The sequence below is a fragment of the Narcine bancroftii genome, chromosome 1 (genome assembly GCF_036971445.1).
Source record: "Narcine bancroftii isolate sNarBan1 chromosome 1, sNarBan1.hap1, whole genome shotgun sequence".
NCBI lineage: Eukaryota > Metazoa > Chordata > Chondrichthyes > Torpediniformes > Narcinidae > Narcine > Narcine bancroftii.
In genome coordinates this window covers 287698657-287723462 of record NC_091469.1, presented here as the reverse complement: position 1 = coordinate 287723462, position 24806 = coordinate 287698657, and the positions used below count along the sequence as shown (strand labels likewise).

Sequence of the window (24806 nt, the reverse complement as noted above, 5' to 3'; positions counted from 1 at the left end):
AAAGGATAAGCAATGAAGTGTCTGCATTTTATTTGTACTTTGCATGGGGAAATTCATGGCTAGCAGGAGCAGCAGAAATCAAATAATCCACATACTCCAGTCACAGTTCAGCATTTACCTCATTTAAAATTGGAAACAATTCAGGGACGAATCATGGTTCAAAGGAATGAATAAAGTTATGCAATGGGCAGAACCAGGCATACCCAAGAAGGAGGTGCTACACAGATGAAGCAGTAACACAGGGAAAAGAATATGCAACACACAGAGCTAAGCTATCCCATATCAAACAGATCACTGATGATTGGACAATCCTATTCAGAAATGCATGCATCAAGGCCAGACAGCAACTAATAAATGACAAGCAATAATTATATAACAGAAGTGTTGGGCAATGGCTCTCTCCACCCACCTTCACCTTAAATTGCATTTACATTAAGCATTAAGCCCTCCATCATAAAGTTACTCAGGGGCCACCTTTGAGCAGAAATTTAAAGGGAATACATACAATCTAGAGTGAAATACTAAAGTCTTCAGATGTTGTGATTGTCAGCTGGTCTCACAGGCATTGGTTATACATCTTTCCCTCCTATGGATGCTGCAAGACCAGCTGAGTTCCAACAGCATTTCTGTGTTTATATTACAAAAAATCTGGAGTGACAAAAATATATCAAACTGAGTATCCTGTGCTGAAAATTCTCTTCCTGACACCATCTATGTGGCATAAGGGAGGATCATTTGTCAAGATTAGTTTGACAACTTTCAAGAACATTCAGAACATAATGAAGTCTGCTTAATTGCCATTGTATCCATAGGTCTAAACTTGTATTTCCTCAAGCAATTATACTACAGAGATTTTGTGATCACATTTCACACTTTAGAGAAGTGGTTTTTGGACATTTTTGCTGATGGATGTGAATCCTCTTGCTTTCGTTTATATATGATCAGGCTACAAATCAGAGAGATTAATCATTCTTCTTCTTCACCTTAGATAATAATTGTGTAACCTCTGATTCTAGGTCCTGAAAATTCACAAGGAAACATTTTTTTCTTGAACTTTGGTAACTGTGAACAATGTTATCTATTTATCTTTGTATTTATTATCTAGTTTAAAGTTAGTACACAGTATTGGAGTTGTTTTTTTTTAATCATGAAGTACTTGTTCGGCTGAAGCAAATAATTTTGGCGCATGTTTCATTATCATTAGATTTTGTTTGGCCCAGGTGCTCATATCACCTCTGCCATCCCTGGATCCCTGCAGGCAAATATTCCCAACATCCCTGACTTGTGATCACCTGCCTCTGCCATGAAATCATTTCACTCTCCTGACAGCAAAGGGCCTTTGCATGAGAATTGTGGATAGTCAATCCAGGGCTTCCACATCCCTCGTATTCCTGTGTTGACCAGCCACTCTGGATTTGCCACAAACTGCTTCCAATCCCACTACAAATGAGGCCAAGGATTTTGGGCATGCATCCCAGCAACCATATATTGGATGTGCAACTCAAGCCTTCAAATTCATGCATGGCCTGATCTTTCACCATTATGTTTTTGTACCAAATTTAGCCCATGCTACCCCTCCAGAGAGTTTGGAAATTTGATTCAGTGTTTTGTGAGGTTGAACCCACAATCCATGTCCCTTATTTATATTAATCTGATTTAGGAAAATACAGAGTGGAACGTAAATTAGAAAAAAAAAACACATCAGTGCAGTTGGGAGAACAGGTCTGAGCTTGGGTCTGAACCATTTTGTTGGAACCTTTGCTGTGACCCAGGTTATTTGGTATATGATGCAAGTTATATGTGGTTGAAATGAGATAAGCTCTATACACAGCACTAATACTTTGTCAATAATCATTTAAAAAATAAATTCCTGTGCTTAAGTTTGACAGTTTATAATACCTACAGAAAGCAAATTTAAAAAAAAAACTTGTCATAACATGTTCATAGCTTTGGAAACATAAAATAAAGAAAAGGAAATGTTCGATGGCAGTGTTCTCATGGTGCTACTCCATTTTCGTTTATTTACAAAGTATTAAAAATGTATTTAAATAAGACATACAATGCAATTGTTTTAATGGAATAACTGATCATGCATGAAATGAATTTTAAACAGAATTTTGATTGTTAATTTTGACTTCAAAATATTAATCTCATGTGTCAGTTTTTCCATTTTTATTGCAAGCAATGACGTTATTTTATATGCATGCACTAACTCCACATACAGGCATTTAATAATTCAGAAGTTCACCTCTTCATTTAATCACAAAGGCCTATCAGATTTTCAGTTGTGTTTTCTTCCCTTTAGGTAAAGGACCCTCACATGCAAGGGAATGTAAACCACATCATTTGAACCTTCAGAAGCTATTTAATTTGTGACTGTTTTAATACATTTTTTTTCTTCTGCTGAGTATTTCTAAAAATCTATTGTTGAAATCCAATAGCCTAGAGATAGATCACTCCATGGGTTATATTTTTCTTAATTTACTGATTTTATCAAATCGTTAAATTAAATTGGAAAGACAATGTGCTCATCCCTTTGACGTTGTACCATGGGATATGTGCAAAAACTCAAGATCTGGCAGAATGATAAAGAAAACAGGTCTGCTAAATTGGTGTTGAGCAGAATTTCAGATCCACACATTAAGCATGGACTCACAGCCCAATTTCACAGACTCTACCACATTTCTAATAATTGTGAAACGTTCAGTTTGGAATTAATTTCCCCCAAGAACATAAAAGGAATTAAGATACTTGCTCAATCCTTTCTTTTATGTTTCATTTTATAAAAGCATTTAAACAAGTTGCTGTGTGAACATCACTCACAATATATTTCTTTCCGATAAAACCTTAAATATCATTTTGACAAGCTTTAATGTTCCAATTAATTTCATTTTGGGTTGATAAGCAGCTTGAAAATGAAACCAAAATCAAAACAAAAAGACAAACAAATCCTTTTTTTAAAAAAAGGAAAGCATCTAATTTCTGCAAATCAATACTATATTTTAAAAATTTGATTGCATAAATTGCAAAAACATGCAATTAATTATTGGTCAGTTCATTTAATGTTGCACCTGGTGAGTGCTTCTGTGTAAATTTGTATTTCCATTCCTAGTTGTAAATGCCACTATTAACTTAGATGAATGTCCATAAACTACATTATCAAGAATTCTCTTTCGAGCTGAATCTTCCCCACCCCCACCAACCTCCACAAACTCAAGCAATCTGAATAGAGTTAAAGACAAAACTTGGCCTTTCATGACCCCACATAACTAGCTCTGTTCATATTTCAATCTGTTTGCATGCAATGGCAGCCAGCGACATGAAAGCCTAAACCCAGCCACCTTCCTCTAAGTCTCTTGCCATGATCAGTTTATAGCCACAAACTCAGCATCTTAATCTTCCAAGTTTCATAGCCCATGCTTTCCTCAGAATTAGAAAAAATGTAGTGCAAATATCAGAATCTCCTTTGTGCAATAAGGCTACATTTTTCAAGAAAGCCCTTTTTGCCCCTCCCCCCCACTCAAATGACTTTCCACTTTGTTAAAAAGAGCAAATTTTAAAAAGTTCTCACGTTTTCACTTATTTTATACAGTTCTCCTGTTGAAATAGAGGAGGCTTTTGTGGATGACCTTCCATGCACATCCATTCAAGGCATAATATACCTAAAAACAAGTGAAGCACGTTTAAAATTTTTTAATACTTAACCATTTCTCTGATAATTGGGCACACACTCATCTTTTCTCTATTCATATTTATTTTAGTTATCTTCAATAACGGAACTTACCTTGTCAAAATTAATTAATTCTGCCGAAATGCCTTGGAAAACTCAGTAACAATTTGTCTAAAAGCTTCAAAAAGTATTTTTTTATACACTTGCCATTGAGTCACTTCAAATGAAAACAGCAAGTTTACACATGATTTTCATGGTTAAATTTAATTTGACATTCTGTTCCCAGGAATTTGTGTTTTGATAGGCATGTCACGATTTTAAAATTTCACTGCCTTTTGATTGTGATAAAATAATAACTTTTACATTTTCAATAATGTATAAACAGTGAATACATAACAAAAATCAGTGAGGGGTTAGGGTTACACATTCAACAATTCACCTTTGAAGCTGTAGACCGAAGGCTGGAGGGTTTGCTGGAGGGCTGGATTATGATCAGAATTTAGAAACCTTAACAGCTCCTAATTTGCTACTTCATTTACTTCAATTTGTGATTCACATGAAAAAGTAAATTCTTTATACAACAGGTTTCTGCGCCAAAGATTACTTTCCTACGAAGCATTTTTTTACAATGTTATACACAGATTATATAGCTGCAAAAATTAGCCAGAACCAATTTTATTCATTTAGAAACCAAACTGTTTTTATGCTATGCCAAACCATAATAGTTTTGTGTTCAATGGATGATGCCCTGATACGGTTTATGTGGCTGGAATTCATTCATCTTTGTGAGCGTGAAATTCAATGGATTTGCCTCTTGATACACAATTTGGCAGAGGAATTCATTTTCTTTCTGTTTGGTAATATGAATGTAATTGTTTGAAAAAGAACTTCATATCATGTATACATTTACATTAACAGCCGCAATCGGATGAAAGACTGATTATGCTAGCATTCATATCTACCCACATGAAACTCCAATGCCCTCTTATCGTACAAAAGACTGGGACAAATTACTTATTTATATATACAGAACACACTCATAATGGCCAGCTGCAGGTATTTTTGGAAAGTGCATTTTAATAAGCTTCTATTCACTGCGTACAAATGGGAAAGAAACAGTTTACACTATAGAGTTAAACGCATAGGGCTTCCCATTCTACCGGCGAAATCAATCATTTGTCCAGACTGTGGAGTCAGATTTAGTTAGTGAAAAGAGACCCATATATAAACAAGTCAATAACTCATTGTGTGCTATTGTTTGTCTGAAGCAGTGTGCTTACAAAAAGCTGCCCCACTCCTCTTAGAATGAGTGTCACTATATTCAAGCAGTGGGAGAGGTCCCTTTGTTTCGATCGGGTACTGGCTGGAGTTTATGTATGGGAAAGAGAAATGACCGATTAGAGTCCCCCCCCCCTTCAAAAAAACTTGCCACCATCATGCCCAGTGCTTAAGCATTCTTTAGTTACACTGAACATACTCTGTTAAATATGAGCAAGTGATTTTAGACCTACTTACCTCTTTAACATTACAATCCCTTTTCGAGATTACAGCCAACGCCTCATCCTCAAAATAGTCAGCTTTACTTGTAACAAGAAATTCTCTTCAAAGAACTACACCTCATGCTGTTGCAGATAATATGCTTTATTGAAAAACTAAATAGATGATGGAAACAATATGAGAAGCTAATGGTGAAGCTTGACAGTTCATCTCGAATAGTTGCTGGCTGAATCGATTACCTTTTAAAATGTAAACACACAATGTCTGTTGGGTTATTGGTAAGCCCTAATATAAGTGTATGCCTGTATGTCTCACTGCAGTGTAGCAACGAATAGAATTATCTTTTATTTTCTTATGACTTTCACGATTATCTGAAGAGTATTCACACTAATCAGAGGGCCACTGCTCATCTATTTCCAGAGTGTGGAGTAATTTCCTCAAACTGACATTACTAGCAAAATGATCCATGCTGGAATGGGAGACTTTCTAATGTTAAATGTTCCATACTTTAGAACAAAAAGAACATTGAACACTACAGCAGAGTCCAGGCCTTTCGGCCCTCATCTCATCAGGTATCTGCTTATGGTTCAATCTTGCTTGATAAAGTATTATCATAAATTCCTTCTTAAACTCAAGAGAGTAGCAAAACTCAGCGTTCTTCCTATTTTAGGGGTGTCTAATTCTAAATTTGATACCACACCTCTAGCCTCAAGCTGAAAGGTATGATTAGCCAGAGGCATCAAAGCACTGAAAGAAAATAAAAGATAAATGGAAGTTGCATCTGTTTTCCTTCCTATTTTACTCCTAAAGCCCAACAAGCAAAAGGTTGCAACTATTGTCTCAATGGAACCAAGATCAGGAAGAAATTCTTTAGAGTTTGAATCATTTTTATTTTGTTTCGTGTTATTATCATTATTATTTTGTCTATTCACATGCATCCTTTTCAAAGCTGTCCCTGGAAAAGAAATAACACCTAATTTATTTCTCAGAAAATAACAAAAATTATTGTGAATTGTCATGAGGTCTGAGAATACATTTGCATGAAGGTCGTACAAGTTAAAAAAAAAGCAAGGAGCAATTCATTGAAACAGATTACTGGAGATTTTATTTTAAAGATCAGTTGTCTGGAGGTTTCTGTTCCTAAAATGATCATTCTGAATTAAACCCAACTCCTTTCCTTTCTGTCTTATCTGTCGCTCTTGTTTTTTCTCTGCAGTACAAAGTCTGACCTAGCTTGTGAAGCTCTGAGTTGGCAGCTGTGATTGCAGTGCAGATTTCACACAGTGTAATTACTGCAGTGACACTAGGACTGAGAGGTAGAGAGAAAAAAGACCCTACAGGTTATTAGTACTAAACACTGGGAGAAATCAACGAGAGTCAATGCGTAATTTTGAGGACTATCAAGCCTCATCAGGAACAGCAGGGAGGAAAGTGCTGTACTTCATCATCTCACTCTCCTACTTTTGTTGAAAATTACAGTAATTAAAAAAAAGCTAAGTACTTCTCAGGCAAGGGGTCTTTTTCTTTATCCATCACCTTCTAGTTCACTGCTGATTTTGCCTGACCTTTTCTGGTGAAGTCTATCAGAGTCACCACAGATCTTTGTTGAGTGCTTCTCGAAAAGCTAATTACTACCCAGTGGATGATTTGGTATTGATCAGAAAAGGTAGTGCGGCAAATGAGAGGACCAACACCCAGGCATTGGCAATCGAAAAGTAATTCCTGCCCCTGCTTCACTTAGGAGAAGCAGCTGTGATGTTTTCAATCGATAGGCAGCAATGGATTGATTCTTTTGACTAAAATCGTTCTTCAGAGATGGGACATCAAAGGCTCTGATTCAAATACAGTATCCTGAGAGCCTCCGTTTTGTGTGGGCACACACTGATGATGCTAGAAGCAATGCTAGACTTTAATTTTACTTTGAGTTATTATGCTCACTTGTTAGTGGCATTGAGTCATTACCATTATCAGCAAATAAGGCATTAGATTTTTGTAGTTTTAACTATATTTTTAAATACAACAATTCATGTGCTATAAATGATCAAACATATTGTTCTTCAGTTTATTGTAGGACCTACTCAAAACCCTTTACCTGAAGTAGAAGGGATGACATCTTGAAAGTGGTCTGTAGTTCCCCAGCCTTAGAAATACAGTATGATAATCATATAGCCTAATATACATATAATACTCATAATAAAATGTTAATGTAATTTGTTAGCTATGTTCTCACTCAACCTCAAATAGCATCCATGAAGCAAGAAAAACTGGAAGTTCATACTAAATATCTCCTTTTTATTTAAAGCAGTACTGCCAAGTGATTAATTTGAATAAAACAAAAAGGCAAAGCCGGATTTAAGATATCCTAGAAAGGAAATATTGAACAAAACTGTTGAAATGATCGTCAATTGTTCTAAACTACAAAGTTTACTATGGATAAAAAGAATCCTCTGCAAGGAAGTTACACGTATAAGCCACTGTAAGTGTCCATTAATCCCTATCTGTCTAGTCTAACTTTGAAGTTTGTACCTGGAGAGCAAAATGCACAGAGGAGGAAACAAAAAACACTTCAGACACTGAAATCAACTTCCTGCCACCGAGGTGAAAGCTTCAAAGCTGACTGGTGTCATAAAGAAAGAAGCAAAGTTGCAGTGCATATACTGAAGAATCATAAAACAAAATGACTAATGGTCATGGACAAAGCCCAGCTCCTACAGAACACCAGTGTAATTTTAGTCTGCTTGTGCATATTTTGGTGAACTCTGCTTTATAATAGCAATTCTCCCTTTAAATTCTGACTGCTAGCAGCATGAAAACCTGCACCCCTTCATCAGCTTCATCTGCTTGGTGTGATTTCAGTTTGCAGCCTCTCTATTGATAACATGGCAGGTGTTCACAAAACAACTTTTATTTCCCTCGACCAGAATACAGACTGCACTGACGTGTAATCTCCTTGATGTCTGGTGATCTTTTATTTTATAAGAATCTATACCGTCAAATCAGAAAGTAAGAGAGAAAGAAAGATATGAAATAAGCCTTAATGGAACAGTCAAACGTGTTTTTGCCCCAGGCAATAACAAAGGTTTTCAGATTTTTATTATTGCATTTCCTGGTTTTCATTTGAAACCTTCCAAAGCTTTTTGAAATTAATCATCCATTCTCAGCAAACCAAAAATAATTAATGAATGGATATAATCCAAGCTATACTCAACAAAGTTTTATCCATCAGTGCTACAGTTGGAAATCTCTCAGGAGATGACCATGTTACTTTGTACCACTATTCTTTTTGTGAAAAAAAATACATTAAAATATACATTTTAATATAACTTCGGCTTTATTATTAGTAAAAGAAGTATACAAGTTTCCAAAGACATTCTGTCAGATTTTATTGCCGCTCTGATTTTTATTCCTCAGCACCTTATTGTCACATTACTTAGGTCTATTTTGTTCAAATGCTTTCATGCTAGCTTAATTTTTTTTTTAATTCTGGACTTTTTCATGTTATTAACCTCTCTTGATTATTTTCACTACAGGATGTTGGTGGTAACACCAGGCCTTAGGCAGACTTCATATTAAAGATGACCATGTCACAGAAGGTACATTGTAAGATTATGGTTCATTAAAGTTAAAAAAAAAGATAAATTGTTTTTGTTTTTCAATCCATATTTTTAATAAGATTGCCCTGAAATACTTTTGGTACAAATTTAAAATGGGGCAAGCAGAATGAAATAGAGTACAAATGGTTTTAATTTATTGATCATTCTACCTAATGTAATATAATTTGAACTGAATAAACTAACAAGTTCCATGAAAATAATCCATTAGTGCAAATGCCAGGTTAAATTAGCAAATCAAAATTCTCAGTGCAAGTCTGAGGTTTCAGTTCCAGTGATTGCCATTCCACTCAGGTATAGAACTGACTAAAAAAAAATCTGCCTTTCTGGGTATAAACATACACAGTGTGTGCAGGTACAATGAAAAGCAAAACTCACAGAAATAGGGCAGGAATTCCAAAGTTTCGTTACATGTCAAATGAAGCGGCAAATGTGCGAAGCTGAAGATACAAACAATAAGATTAACATGCTATTGTTATGATAGTGCAGCGGGTGTGGATGATGTAGCAGGTTGGGCCAGTGCATCTTGAGACTCCAGCCCTGGGGTGGGCTGCGACAGCGTGGGCCCACTGCGTAGCTGCCCCACACACAGACTGAGTGAGCCCTTGGTGAAATAGGCCAACATGTGAAGACAGACTGTGGAAGATTGAGCGGACAAGACCAATGGACAGTCCAATGGTCAAGAAGGCGGTCTCTACAAGCATCGTGGAACGCGAAGTGCACAACAAGACACAGAAGACGACCTGGTCATCCACTGTGCCTAGTCCCATCTCCAGCCATATCGACTTTTGTCCTACTACTGGATCCAGATGAGAACTGGGAAGAGAAAGAGAGGCGTATGCCATTCAACTCTACCTCACTTTAATCCAAATCAAGTGCTAGTCTCGATACCACCATCATCATCACCTCCCTACCTGGTGCAGCCTTATCCACATGGACTGTCAAGCTTACAAAGCACTGCTGAAGCACAACATAATCGCAACCCCTGCAGTGCCTACACATGTCTACTCAACATGTGCCAGGACATTCTGTGCCCCAATTGACTTGACCATTCATCTTCGGACACACCACATCCAATCTTAAAGTGACTAATGGTGTCAATATCTTCATCCACAACAATCAACAAACGAATATAGCCTCTAATATTCATCATACACTAGTGACATCAAATATACATCATTATCACAAGACTGGGAAATATTCATGCAAAGGTCAAAGTTAAGAAGAAATGGGAGGTCCTTGGAGACATTATGGAAAATGGGTGGCAAGTGAATCTGCAACAAGAGAGGAGGGCAAAGGTAAACAACGTTATCCTTTACTGTCCAACAAAATGACAAAGCAAGTGAAAACTCACCAGCTATTTTAAAAATTATGTAGGCTGAGATATCAATATTTACTTAAAATGCCCATCTATTGATCTGAACATTCCAAATATGAATTTAATAACAAATATGAAATAAATAGAGATCTGTGTGAATCCATGTCTACAACACAGCACAGAGTCCAAGTCATCTCCCAGCAGAGCAATCCATTATTCCCATTCCCCCTTTGCTGGTATCCCTCTCACTTATTCTCTCACCTATCCATCAATTCCCTTTTAATTATTTTTGTAATCATCAATACCTGCCACTCAAGTGTAATTTACTTCGCCAATTAATGCAGTAGCACAATATAATGAATTAATCCAAACTCTCATTAATTTTATTTGTTTTTAGGATCTGGACCACATTTTCATTATAGCTTTTCATCGCCATCCTTAGTTGGCTGAGGGGGATCTTTCTGAATCATTTTAGTTCTTTGTACTTTCAATGGTGTAAGTAAGTAAATGCAAGACAATAATCCTGTAACAGCACTGATTTACCACAGCTTACAAACAAATAAAGAATACACTCACTCATTCCTTTTAGCACACCATGAAGTCAACTTTCTTTTTTATTCACTCAACACAACACTGCATTCTTCAACTCCCCAAACACCACCCAGCTAAACTCCTCTGATCTTCTTACATGGGTGATCCTGACATTCTCAATCTCCTCCTCCTGCATCTGAGATCCATTACCTGTATACTGACGCTTAACACACCCACTCATGTGTACTATTACCCCCCCGCACGTCACAGCACTTACATCATCACCAGCAGCCAGCACTACTCCCAACGAACACAAGTACGTGACTACAACAGCCTCAGCTTCAGCCTCTGACCCAAGCAAGGAGATTGGAACTGTCCCACTACATAATGGTCCGGACAGTTCGACCTGACCTCATATTACAGTGGAGGACGGAGGGTACACACACTGACTGGCAAGGTGCCATTGGTCCTGTGACTCTTATTTTGATGCAGAACATGGACTATCAATACACACCAGCTTCAAAGGTCAATGGAAACCGTGTCAGCTTTTCTGTTCCTGTCGATCACAAAAGTGTTTGGGTGAAGTTGTAGGACCTGAAAAGGACCACCATAAACAGGCTGAAGTGGTTTGCGAATAGCATCATGCTGGAAGAACACCCGAGTACAGCGTTGTAAGTCATTTGGCATATACACTGCAAGTGATGGCTGCTACATAGGAGTAGGTGGGAGAAATTTCATGTTTTCCTGAAGATGATCATCATAACTAGCCCAATCATAGAGCATTGTGCTTGGACTTGGATTCACAAATTTGCCTGGCAAGGTTAAAGTAGTGCCATATACTAGCTCTGCTACTGAACATCCAAGATCTTCCTTAATAGCAGTACATACTCCAAGGAGAACCAAAGGCAAATGTTTGCTCCACATAGATGCATCACTACCTGCTGTTAATGCTGCCTTCAAATGTCAAATGAGACCGTTGGCATGCAGATGATAAGCCATAGACAGAATACAGATAGTGCCCAGAGCATCAGTGAGAGACTGGAACAACGCTGACTCAAACTGAAACACTTAATCCATTGTAAAAGTGACCGGACACTGAAAGATGGAATCCAACATTCCACGAAAGCCCTAGCTACCATTTCCGTAGAGATGTCAGTGATAGGAATGGCCTCCTGTCACCTGGTAGTCCAGTGAGCAGATAATTATATCCCCGAGATGGCGGAAACAAGTCTACCAAGTCTCGGTTCATGTTCTGGAAATGGAAATCCTCCAGCTTGGATCTTGTGTGTCTGGAGACTTTAGAGTATTGACATGGCAAGCAGGTCTTTGCCCATAATCCAATATCTTGTCTAACATGAGGCCAGGTGAAACGTTCTACTCTTTTACCAGGATGTGATAGATTGTGAAGAGACTCAAAAATTTCCTGCCTTATAGCCACCAGCACAAAAGCCTTCCTGTGGAAAAATCGCAGATTAACTTTTCACCCTATTCATCTAGATGGAGGCCAGAGTTGATCCAGCATACCAGATGAGATTGGTATCGGTGTGCTGTGCATGAGCCATGGTGATGAAATCGATGACAGGAGTTATATGCGAGGTGTCAATGTCACGCCTGGACAGGGCATCGGCCACGGCATTCGCTCTTCCTCAGATATGCCATATGTCCGATGAAAATTGTAAGATGAAGTCTGGGCAAGTAGAGATGTGTGTTGTGCTCATGGTATGCGTAAGAGGTTGGTGGTCTGTATAAATGGTGAAAGGATGACCTTCCAATAAAAAGTGGAAATGTTTCACTGCGAGATAAAGTTCTTGACCTAGCATATTATACTGCCTGAGCTGGTGACAGTTTAGCTGAAAATAAAGTCAGAGGTTCCAATTGCCTATGAATTTGTTGTTCTAACACTGGTCCCACAGCACTGACAGATGCAACTGTGATAAGAGAGAACAAGGTGTTGGGCTTCTGATGTACAAGCATTCGCAAGTGCAGTTGAAAGCACGCACATCATCATCTCCCAAAGTGAATGGTCTTTCAGGCATGGACTTAATGGATCCTTTTTGTAATTCAGTAAGAGGTTATAGAGATACTGCAGCATTTGGCAGGAATTGGCAATAAAAGTTCATCACGCCTAAAAAGTGTTGCAATTGGCCAAACGTAATGAATTTCGAATTTCTTGCACTTTCGATTCATCGGGTAAAATACCATGTTGTGTAACTCTCTGTCCCGAAAATATAAGATCAATAGTGCCAAAAAAGCATATCTGGGATTGATCACAATGCCAAACACATCAAGGCTTTGAAACAATGAGAGAAGGTGGCGCTTGTGCTCTTCAACCACACTTGCGACTACAATATCGTTGATGTAAACAAACACGAAATCGAGGCTGGCAAGTGTGTGGTCCATAAATTGCTAGAATGCTTGAGCTGCATTCTGTAGACCAAATAGCATTCGCAGAAGCTCAAACGAGCCAAAAAGGGTCATTACTGCCATCTTCATACTTCTGAGTTGTCGCATTGAGGTCAAAGAATAATGTTTCGAGGATCATGAAACATACTGGCACCTTATTAATAAAAAGGTGGGGAATCTTTAGTTTAACTGCTCCCTGTAAGAGGTTTATCCTCATCATTATCCATTTTAAATTAGAAGGTACTGTGAACTCATGGGGTCATCACTTGTAATGGCACTGATTTACCACAATTTACAAACAAATAAAGAATACACTCACTCAATTCTTTCAGTACACCATGAAGTCGACTTTCTTTTATTATTCACTAGACACAGCATTGCATTCTTCCACTCCCCCAAACACCACCCAGCTAAACTCCTTGGTTCACTGCCATATATGGGTGATTTTGACACTCTCATTCTTCTCCTCCTACATCTGATGTTCATCACCCGTATACTGACGCTTAACACACCCATGCATATGTGCTATTACTTATGCATCGCATCACTTATGGCACCACTCCCAACAAAGGTAAGTATGCGACAGCGACAACTCAACAGTAAAGGAGTATCGATTTATTTTTAATTTTCATTTTTTTTACCTACAGCACGGTAACAGGCCATTTCAGCCTATGAGTCTGTGCCACCCAATTAACCACAAATTCGGTACACTTTGAACAGTGGGAGGAAACTGGAGCCCCCAGAGAAAACCCACGTAGACACAGGGAGAACATATAAACTCCTTACAAACAGCATGGGATTCGAACCCAAGTCCCAATCACTGGAGCTGTAAAGGCTTTGCACTAACCACTACGCCAACTGTGCTGCCCAATGGGTTGCTGTCAGGAGTGGGATGATCATGTCCAAGTGAAATAATGAGTGCCTTGTTTTAATACTTCTTTAAATGCCACATTGCTGCAAAAAAACTTAAGAGATTAATGCTATAAATATTAGTAGGTGCACTAAAATTGATAATATGCTGACATTAGAAAAAGATTACTAAATTTATATCAGGCAAGTTGCCTGGATCAGACAGGATGCATCCTAGGTTTTTGAGAAAATGCAAAGAGGAAATTGTGGGGGCCTTGACCATGATATCCAATGCTCTTTGGATACTGGGTTGATACCAAAGAATACCTAAGAGAAACCATGCATAGGCTAAGCCCCTCTGATATCTGTCTCTGAGGCTGTCGTCAGGACATCATTCAAGAGAGTGAACCCTCTCAAGGCATCAGGCCCTGATGGCATAGCTGACAAGGTACTGAAAATCTGTGCCAACCAACCAGTTGTTCACAGACATTTTCAATCTCTCACGACTGCAGTCGGAGGTTTCAATGTGCTTCAAAAGGGCATCAATCATTCTGGTGCCCAAAAAGAGCAGAGTGAGCTGCCTCAATGACTATCACCCAGTAGTCCTCACATCTCTTTCAATTAAATGTTTTGAGAGGTTGGTCATGGGAAAAATTAACACGTACCTAAAAAAGGACTAGACCCACTGCAATTCGCCTATCATCACAATCGCTCCACAGCAGATGCAATATCACTGGCTCTCCACTCAGCTCTGGATTACCTAGAAAACAGCAACTCATACATATGGCTGCTCTTCATCAACCACAGCTCAGCCTTCACACCATTATTCCTTCAGTACTGGTCAAGAAGCTCCAAACCCTGGGCCTCTGTACCCCACTCTGCAACTGAATCTTGACTTCATTGGAAGACCACAGTCAGTGTGAATTGGAAACAATGTCTCATCCTCACTGACTATCAACACAGGCACACCTCAAGGATGCATACTTAGTCCGCTGCCCTACTCTCTCTACAGACATCACTGTGTGGCTAGGCACAATTCAGATGCTATCTATAAATTTGCTGATGACACCTTGGTTGTCGGCAGAATCACAAACAGCAATGAGGAAGTGTGCAGGAGGGAGATAGATCAGTGAGTTGAGTAGCATCACAGCAACAACTTTGAACTCAACATTAGCAAAACCAAGGAAATGATTGTGGATTTCAAGATGAAGTCAGGAGAACATAAACTAGTCCTCATCAAAGGGTCAGCAGTGGAGAAGGTCAAGAACTTCAAATTCCTGGGTGTTAACATCTCCAAGGATCTGTCCTGGAGCCTCCATGTCAATGCAATCACAAAGAAGACTCGCCAACAGTAATACATTGTCAAGAATTTTAGGAGATTCGGTATGCACTGAAGACACTCAAACATTTCTTCAGGGGTACCATGGGAGAGTATTCTGGCTGGTTACATCATTGTCTGGTATACAACAAGAAAACATTCCACAGTGTGTTAACTCAGTCTGTGACATCACAGGCATCAGCCTTCACTTAATGTCTTAAGAAACTAGCCTTTATTCTCAAAGACCCATCACCACCCAGGCGATGACCTATTCACTCTGCTACCATCGGGAAAAAGGTACAGGTGCCTGAAGACGAGCAATCAATGACACAAGGACAGCTTCTTCCCGCTGCCATCAGATTCCTGAATGATCAATGAATGACAATCACTGTTTTTTACTTTGTCTTTTTATTTTTCTTGCACTAATTTTATTTATTTTGAAAGGTGGTTAATATAAATGTTTGTTCTGCAAAACAACGAATTTCGTGACATGTTCATGACAATAAATTCTGATTCTGAGAAGGTGGTAAATGGTACACTGCTGTTTAAAAAGGGAAAACATTGAGCAAATAAATACAGCCCAGTAACTTAAACATCAGTGGTGTGAAAGCTCTGAGAAAAATTGATCTTGGGGCAGGATTAATAATTACCTGGAGGAAAATGGATTATCAAGGTATAACCCTGGTTTTGTTAAAGCTGACTGTGCTTAATTCATTTTCTAATGAGGTAACACTTAATGAGTTGGACTAAAGATGATCTGGTGTATCTGGCCTTCCAGTGGGCTTTTGATAAGGTGCAACATAACATAATTATCAGCAAAATTCAACAATGTGAAATAAAAGACTTATCAAATACTGTGCATTGTTATAAAGCTGGCTAAGTACCATACAACTGTGGATTGTGATGAATAGTTGTGTATGGGAACTGGTGGAAAGTGAATAGTGGCATTCCCCAGTTATTGATGCTGAGACCATTGTTTATCTATATTAATGATCTGCATGGGGATGCAAAGTTCAAAATTCAGCTTTATTGTCAAGGTATATACATGACATTACATGAGATTCTTTCTACCTGAGGGCAAGGCAGAATTTCTATTTATCAGTAGTTCAAAAAACTGTACTTGAGAAAATATATGTATACAAAAGAGAGAAATGTAGACAAAGAAAAGTGCAAACAAACTGACTGTGCAATACAGAAAATAAATATTTAATAATAAACAATGTGCAAAATAAGAGTCCTTAAATGAGTCTCTGATTGAGTTTGTTCTTTAGGAGTCTGCTCGTGAGGGATACCAGCTGTTCCTGAACCTCATCTATGAATCTTGAGGCACCTATGCCTCTTTCCTGATGGCAGCAGTGAAAACAGAGCATATCCTGAGTAGTGTGGATCCTTGATGATTGTTGCTACTCTCCAATGGCAGCATGTAGATTTTCTCGATGGTAGGGAGAGTTTGTCTGTGATGTACTGGCCTTGTACAGTACTTTTGCAGGGCTTTTCACTCAGAGATATTGGTGCCCTCACACCGGGCCACGATGCAGCTGGTCAGCACATTTGTGGAAGTTTTCAAGGTTTGCTATTCATATCAAATCTTCACAAACTCCTGAGGAAGTAGAGGCACTGACGTGCTTTCCTCATGATGACATTAATGTGTTAGGTCCAGGAAAAGTCCTTCATGCCACTATTTTTAAATTTGGGGAAGATGCACCTTGGTGATTCATTGCAGCCAGATATAAATAGGCTAATAAAATGGAAATATGAATAGTACATGGAATGTAGAACAGTACAGCACAGAAAGAGGTCTTTGGGCCCATTGTGTTTGTGCTAAATATGACGTCAATTTAAACTGCAAATCTGTCTGTGCATGGTCTATATCTTTCTATTCCTTCCCTGTCCAAATTCTTCATTAATTGTGCTATCATATCTGCTTCCATCATTTCCACAAAACAATCCAAGCTTGTCCAACCTCTCCCTGTACCTAATACTCTCTAATCCAGGTAAAATCATGATCAACATCTTCCCCAGCTTCTCCAAAGCCCCTACGCTCTTTCTGTAAAATCTGTGCCACAACCACACACCAAATATAACCTGATCAAATTGTTTTATACTGCTGCAAAAATGACTTCCCAACTTTAAACTCAATGTCCCAACTGATGAAGGGAAGCATGCCGTACTCAAGTAAAATAAAATTTAATGCAGAAAAACGTTATGTGATGTATTTTGTGAAGAAGAGTTGGGAGAGGAAATCCTGAGTAAAAAATTACTATTCTGAAGGAGATAAGGAAGAAAAGTGATCTGGGGATATGTGGGCACAAATCATTGCAAATAGCAAGGCAGGTTGCAAAAGCAGTTAATAAGGCATGCACAAATCTTGAATTATTTAAAAAGAATGTAGTCATATGAACCTTTATAAATCAGCCTCAAATGGTGCTTAATTCTGGGAACCACATCATTAGGAAAGATGCAAAATCAATAAAGGTAGGCCAGAAATTATTTGTAGTCTGAGTGGATAGTGGCAGGCTGTTCCCTGTGGTGGAAGGATCGAGGATAAGACGGAAAAGAACTAAGAGTGACTAAGAGAGAAAATATAATGGAGCAAAGTTGCAATGAGATGTGGTGGTGGTCAGCTTCCCTTCCTAAGGGGAAACAGCTTTCTTCTGTACTACAGCCTTTCTGGTTCACTACAGTCCATGACCTCAAAACGAATAATGCATCTTCTCCAAAGGAAGACATAGGAATGACTGAAGTGTAATTTACATCAATTTCTAGGGTAATTGTTAGTCTCTTGCAGTTACCAATGACCAAAATATGAAAGATCTATTCTATAAAATCTGTTGGAATAATTTTTTATTCGAATTGCTTAAGGGATTCATGATTCAGAGTATGTGCAAGCCTGTGAGATGAACTGTTGTAAAAATTGTACATGCCTCCTGGTGTAATAATGAAAAGAAAATGTTATATAATTATCAGAAGAATTCTGGTGAATATTAAAGAGATCTTGTGATAACGATCAGCTTGACATTAGCACAGGGGTGAAAATGTATAATTTTAAGGAGTTTCAGATTTCAATTACTGGGAATTTCAGTTTAAAGTTTTAAACTATTACATCAAGTATACAGGGTCAGAAATTTGACCCTCCTAATTGTCATGACGGCCCCCAGTAATGAAACTGGAATTGATTCTAGGGTGTGTATACATTTATGTAATAATCTTCCCTTCTATTTAGTATAACTTCCTTTTTTTAATGAACAAATTGAATTTTACAAACTTCCTATGCCCCACTTCAAGAATATAATGAGTTCAATAAGTTTGTTCACCTTCTGATTATGAGTTCTCATTAGACATTATTAGTGCATACACTTGTTGTGCAATTGCCAACATCATTAATCAGTCCCTTTACATTCACATTCAAATTGTTAGTGTATCTAACAAAGAGTAAAGGTGCCAGTATCAATTCCTGTGGTACACCACAGGTCATAGACAATCACTCACAAAAATAACCTCCCACCATCACCTTCTGCCTCCCATCATGAAACCACTTTTGGATACAACATACTAAACTATGATAATCACTTTTGATAAATACCTCCCTTTCCTTCCCTCGTCATTTTTGCTAATAAATTCCAGACTACTGACATCAGACACCTTAAGTGTAATTATCTGGTTTATTCCTGCTTCCCTTGAAAAAGGGTACATATTTTCTTTCCTTAATGAAGGGCTCAAGCCCGAAATGTCAGCAGTATATCTTTGACTTCTATTGACGCTGCGAGATCGGCTGAGTTCCTCCAACATTTCGGTGGGTTTTTACAACAATCACAGCATCTGCAGGCTTTTGTGTTTCACCACATATTTTCTAAGCTCCAGTCATTTCATTTCATTTAATCCTCTCTGTCAATATCCCAGCAATACCTTCTTTGACTTTGATAACAATCTGTCATTGTGTCCTGCCAATTTATCCATCTTTACAGGCACAAAGACTTCCAAGACTTCCTCCTTTTTGATGGCAACTTGCTCAAGAATTTTACTTTCTCCCTAAATTATCTATCTTTAATGTCCTTCTCCTTAATGAAAACCTCATTTATACAATAAGTATTAATTTAAGATCAAACCTCTATCCACCGGCTCCATGCAGAGATTGCCACTTAAGTCCCTGATTACTCTTTTGTCCTTAATATACATAAAATGCAATGGGATTTTCTTTAATCTTATTAGACAGTGATAAGTTGTGTTATTGACCCTCCTAATATCTTTCACTTCAAAACTGAAAAAATTCAAAACAAGTTTTTTTTCCATGTGTTTCAAAGGTCTTTGTGCCAATATTACTGAATGCTTCTCAATGTTGTATATAATTCCTTATATATAACTACTATAAAATTTATCCCTGCTTTGAAACTATAGCTGTATCTTTTTAAAGTCAAGCAATGTTGTATTTTGAAGTATAAGAAATTAAACAGTATATCACATGAAGAATTAGAAAACAAAACACTGTTCATCCTGCTTTGCTTTATATTGCAGATGCATTGTACCACAAGTGTATCAATCAACCTATTAAATGCTAAGTGGTCTTTAGTCATGACTGAAGGGTCCCTGTAACTGTTGTGCCACAAGTTCTTTCACTGATGATCTTAAGAGCCATTAAGGCAATTCAACTCATGTCACGAAAGCAGCAATCAATGGAACTTGTTTCCTGCTGATTTTAACTGCTTTATTTTTATTTGAATTCTTCAACAAAATAATTGCAAAAGATAAATTCAGCATGTGGCACTTAAAATGAAATAGCCATAGTATTTTACCTGAATTTGTAATTAAATACTTGTCAACTTGACCTTCAATGGTTTCCTTTGGGAAGTGTTGTTATGACCATTTAGTTATTTAAAATAAAACAATATTCAGATTTCATCAAGTAAATCTCTACACCATTGTTTTTGATAGCAGACAGTATTTTCAGATATTTCAATCCTCTTGGTTACAAATACCAAAAATATAACTTTATTTTGTGCTTTTCAAACTACATATTATCGATTTCTCCTTTTAGATACCATTGATTAATATTGCACTTTAATCACAGAGAGTACTCTGGTTTTTAACTCCAAAAATATGAATATTCCAAGTAATGAAAATGCAGAATCAAGTAATGTTCATCTAAAGGGAATAAACACTAATATTGAGCTTGGAACCCACTAAGTAAAGCAATGTCTTTGGCACATAACAAAGGATTCAAAAATCTAAAAACATTGTCTGCCATCCAAATTGATGGTGCAAAAATTTACATATTTGTGAGCTGTTAAAATTATTAATCATTTTGTGCTAAGTATTGGACATGTGCTTCAGATTGGATAGGTTAAAGGGAGAAATAGGATGACAATGCAAAGGAAGATTAATTTAATAACATGTTGTTTATGAATTTAGATGTATTGCACAACATCTGATTTCTTGTGGTGTTGCTCACCGATATCCTAAGGTCTGTCACATGGATGCAATGGTTTGTCTCTTTAAGACCACTTATGAGGCACTTTCTGTGGGAAAGTGCTTGGAGGTCAATGAGAGGCTAATTATTGTTGCCTCATTGCAATGACAGCAAATTAACTCTTCCAGTTATTTCAACTATATCTTCAGGACAATGCAAGGCCAAAACATCCCTTTGCAGGATATGGCTAAGTTTTCTATTTTTTTAACAACAGTTTTTCCCAGAGGACTTTCTATTCCAAACATTTAAATAAATACAGGTAAAATATTTGAAGATGAGAAACTTTGTCAGCCTATTGCTGGTTACAATGACATTTGCATAGATTTTTTGAAACTAATTGCCAATTAGTTTTATATAGGATAAAAATGATGGTTTCATTCTGCCATATGGTATTTATTCCATGACACAGTCCAGGGTCACTTCTTTAGAACAGCTGGTGAAATTAATCTCCTAGACAGCGCATAAGACACCTTGCATAAATACCCAAAAATGCTCTTCTCTTGCCAACTATTGCCTCTCCCAAGTCACATCCTTGTGCCAGGATTTTATACAAAAGTATTGTCCTTCCCAATGGTTATGCTTTTATTCAAAAATTCTACATACACTAAATTACCAATGGCTCACATAACACATATGGGTTGAACTTTGACAGAGTAGACTAAGAGCAGACTTGGCATGACATTTCAGCCAGTCATATTTATAGAAGTCCGTGTCTTGTTTTTCTACTCAGGTTATACATGTAATAGCAATAAGATTTAAATTTTCATTCTGTTTGTCCTTATGTAAAACATCCTCTACTACTGTTGTCAATATCTGTTTAACTTTGTTGATAGCACTCTTGGCTTTTCATTAAGAAGGATTGTAGATGTAGGTCCTGCTTCACTGGCATATAATCTGCTCAGAGCAGTTTCTAAGGAATGCTGCATTCTTTTTCTGTTCCAGTGGATGTAAAAGTGACTGTTATATCACAGAATGATGCAAGGGAGTTTCCTTATGTGTTCGGAAATATTGAATCAATATTACCAAAATATGTAGATTAGCATAACATTTATCTTAATTGCTATTTTGGGATCATGCCATGCATAATTTTTGAATGTATTTCCTTGCAAAAGAACTTTTTCATCCTTCTTGAAACACATTTTTTAAACAAAGTATCATGATCATTCTTATCAAGTATTACAATAGCTCATGACTAGGATATTACTCCAGTGCAGAGCAAAAAAGCGTGGCATGTTTTTGTATAGGTTAAACCAAGTGCTCGTCATCCTGTCTATGTTAATACCAATGCCTCCAGATCACAAACTGATAAAGAAAACTTGTTCAGAGACTTGGTCAACATGGGTCCTCAATTAAAGTCAAGTAAAAAAGGAACTGATCATCCGTGCCAAGTGGTTACTATATTCACCTGTAAAACAATTTGTGACCCACTGAGAAATTCACTGATATATCTAAAGATGTAAAAAAAATTATAAAAATAAAAGTTATTTTTTAAAAATCCTTTTGGTAACATCCACATTTCTGGATCAATAAATTTAAATATTATACTGACATAGTTCTGAGGTCAAAGGCATTACATCATTGCAGGACGGAACTTAAGTTCTATTGTGTCACATCCTTTTTAAAGCAATGGAGAACGCAATCCACTTCCAGCCACAGTCTAACATTTTGAACCATATATATTAACACAGTCCATCAATCCCAGTGAAATAGTAAAGAGATAAAATTAATGTGGTAATATCATCATCAATGAATGCTACTTGTGCATTGTCAAGTTATTATATCATTAAAATATGTTTCTTTCTTATGGAAATAAAAATGCTGCTAAGTATGATGAGATATTCATTTTCCTTTTTACAGGATGATCACATTTGATGGTAAAAGATGATACTGATAAAATTTTGAAATCAATGGTTGGGAAAAGATCAGCTGGTCCATTAAGCCAGTGCCACACACACAATTAAAACCCTGACTAGTTTTCCTATCTTCGTGACCACTCTTCCTATCTTCATGAACAGTCTTCCTACCTTCATGACTAGTTTTCCTATCTTCATGACCACTCTTCCTATCTTCATGAACAGTCTTCCTACCTTCATGACTAGTTTTCCTATCTTCATGACCACTCTTCCTATCTTCATGAACAGTCTTCCTACCTTCATGACTAGTTTTCCTATCTTCATGGCCATTCTTCCTATCTTCATGAACAGTCTTCCTACCTTCATGACTAGTTTTCCTATCTTCATGACCACTCTTCCTATCTTCATGAACAGTCTTCCTACCTTCATGGCTAGTTTTCCTATCTTCATGACCACTCTTCCTATCTTCATGAACAGTCTTCCTACCTTCATGACTAGTTTTCCTACCTTCATTACTATCTCTACTCAGTCATTGGCTTATCATGGGAAAGGCAAACAATGAGTTCATGTGTTCTATACAAATTTGAGTCACATAAATAAAAGCTGGAAAGCACATGATATACAAGAATGACCATAAATAAACTCACGCAGAAAAGAAAGTAAATATCTATTCTGCTTTTGGTGTCAATGTGAAAGAAATAACATTTTAAAAATAACATTTTAACTGAATTTTCATGTTGTTATGCAGACATTTTCCAAGCTAAGAGCAACATTAGTAACTATAAATAAAATACATGCCAATGTCAGAATGTAAATATGTGCCTACCCTTAACAGAAACCCCTGTTGAGCTTGACCTAGCAATTAATTCTATGGGTTCTGATGGCATCTACTGAGCATAAGTACTTGGTCAATTTTAATATTTATTAAGAAGTAATAGGACAAATTGTGCCAATCAATTTCAAAGATGTCAGTACATTGTCTACCACACACACTTCTAGGTGATTTATAGGATGAGTCAATTACTTTTGCTCTAGCACATCTTATCTGTAACTGTATAGCCAGAAAAGTATTGACTCTCCCTCCTCTTATTTCTTGATCCAATCCTTAACATCTGTAAAAAGCACAACTAGGAGTTAAAGGTAAAACTATAGATTTTTTTCCATCTCTAATGAAACTGTATCTGTTAGGAAATAAAGTAGGGTTCTCCACTCATTTTATAATGCTCCTTTATAGCCAGCAGCATGGGGATTCTATCATCAGTTTGAATTAGACATACATTGTTACAACCTAGAAGATAATATCTTCAAAACAATATTTTTAATAATTATTAATAATATAAGACCTCACTTAACTCTAAACTTAACCCCCAACTATATGAAAATGTATATGTGTGTGTGTGTGTGTGTGTGTGTGTGTGTGTGTGTGTGTGTGTGTGTGTGGGGGGGGGGGGTAGGGTGTGGGGAGCAGATCCTAAACCATTACAGCTCAGGCAAAATTCTGAAAAGTCAGATTCAAAATTCAATCTTAGAAATCTTGTGTTGAAATGTAGAGCTTTTTAAAACTGTTGTTCAGAAGTAATTATGTAGTTGAAACACCAAGTCATCAGATATCTCAAAACTCATGAATCCTTGTTGAGTTGCTGTCAGAGAAATGTTTCTTCATACAAATGATTTCACAATTCCCCTCTCTTGCGTAGAGGTTATGGAACTTGTTATTTCTTCAATGCTTTCACAAACCCAGACAAAGGTTAAACAAAATAACCATCAGAATAGTTATTATTCAACTGCAAAAATTATCTTTTAGCCAAATGTGACCATTAAAATGGCCACAGCAGCATTACTCTCTTTCTTGACCAAGATAAACAGCAAAGTAGTCATCCTTTCTGAAGCCATTCCAATTCTGTGCCCCTCCTCTGACAAGAAGAACACAACAAAAGTCCTTCTCAGAATGTTACTGCATTTTTGACTTCAGATGAAAACTGACTGAATACTTAAAATGCTGCTTTAAGTAATTTTAATCACTGGTTCTTTTTCCAAAAGCACAACTCATGGCAGATGCCCTCCTGCTTGTCTACACAGGCCAACAAGCAACTGGGTGCTTGTGTACACAGGTGCTGTTCTGAGCAAACATCTATTGTTTCAGAATTTCAATGGAATGATCAACTCTAATTTTATGGCTTTTAACTGAACAATAAACAAGCTACTTCAGCTTTCCTTGATGGAGTTTTGACATTGAAGTGCCAGTTGATGAAGTAGACAAAGACGATGTGGTCAAACAATAATCATGGCTTT

General features: G+C 37.3%; 1 pseudogene; it reads right to left on the bottom strand.

The window, feature by feature from the left end:
- Positions 1-24806, bottom strand: part of LOC138756351 (doublecortin domain-containing protein 1-like) — a 340682-nt pseudogene that overhangs the window by 202105 nt on the left and 113771 nt on the right.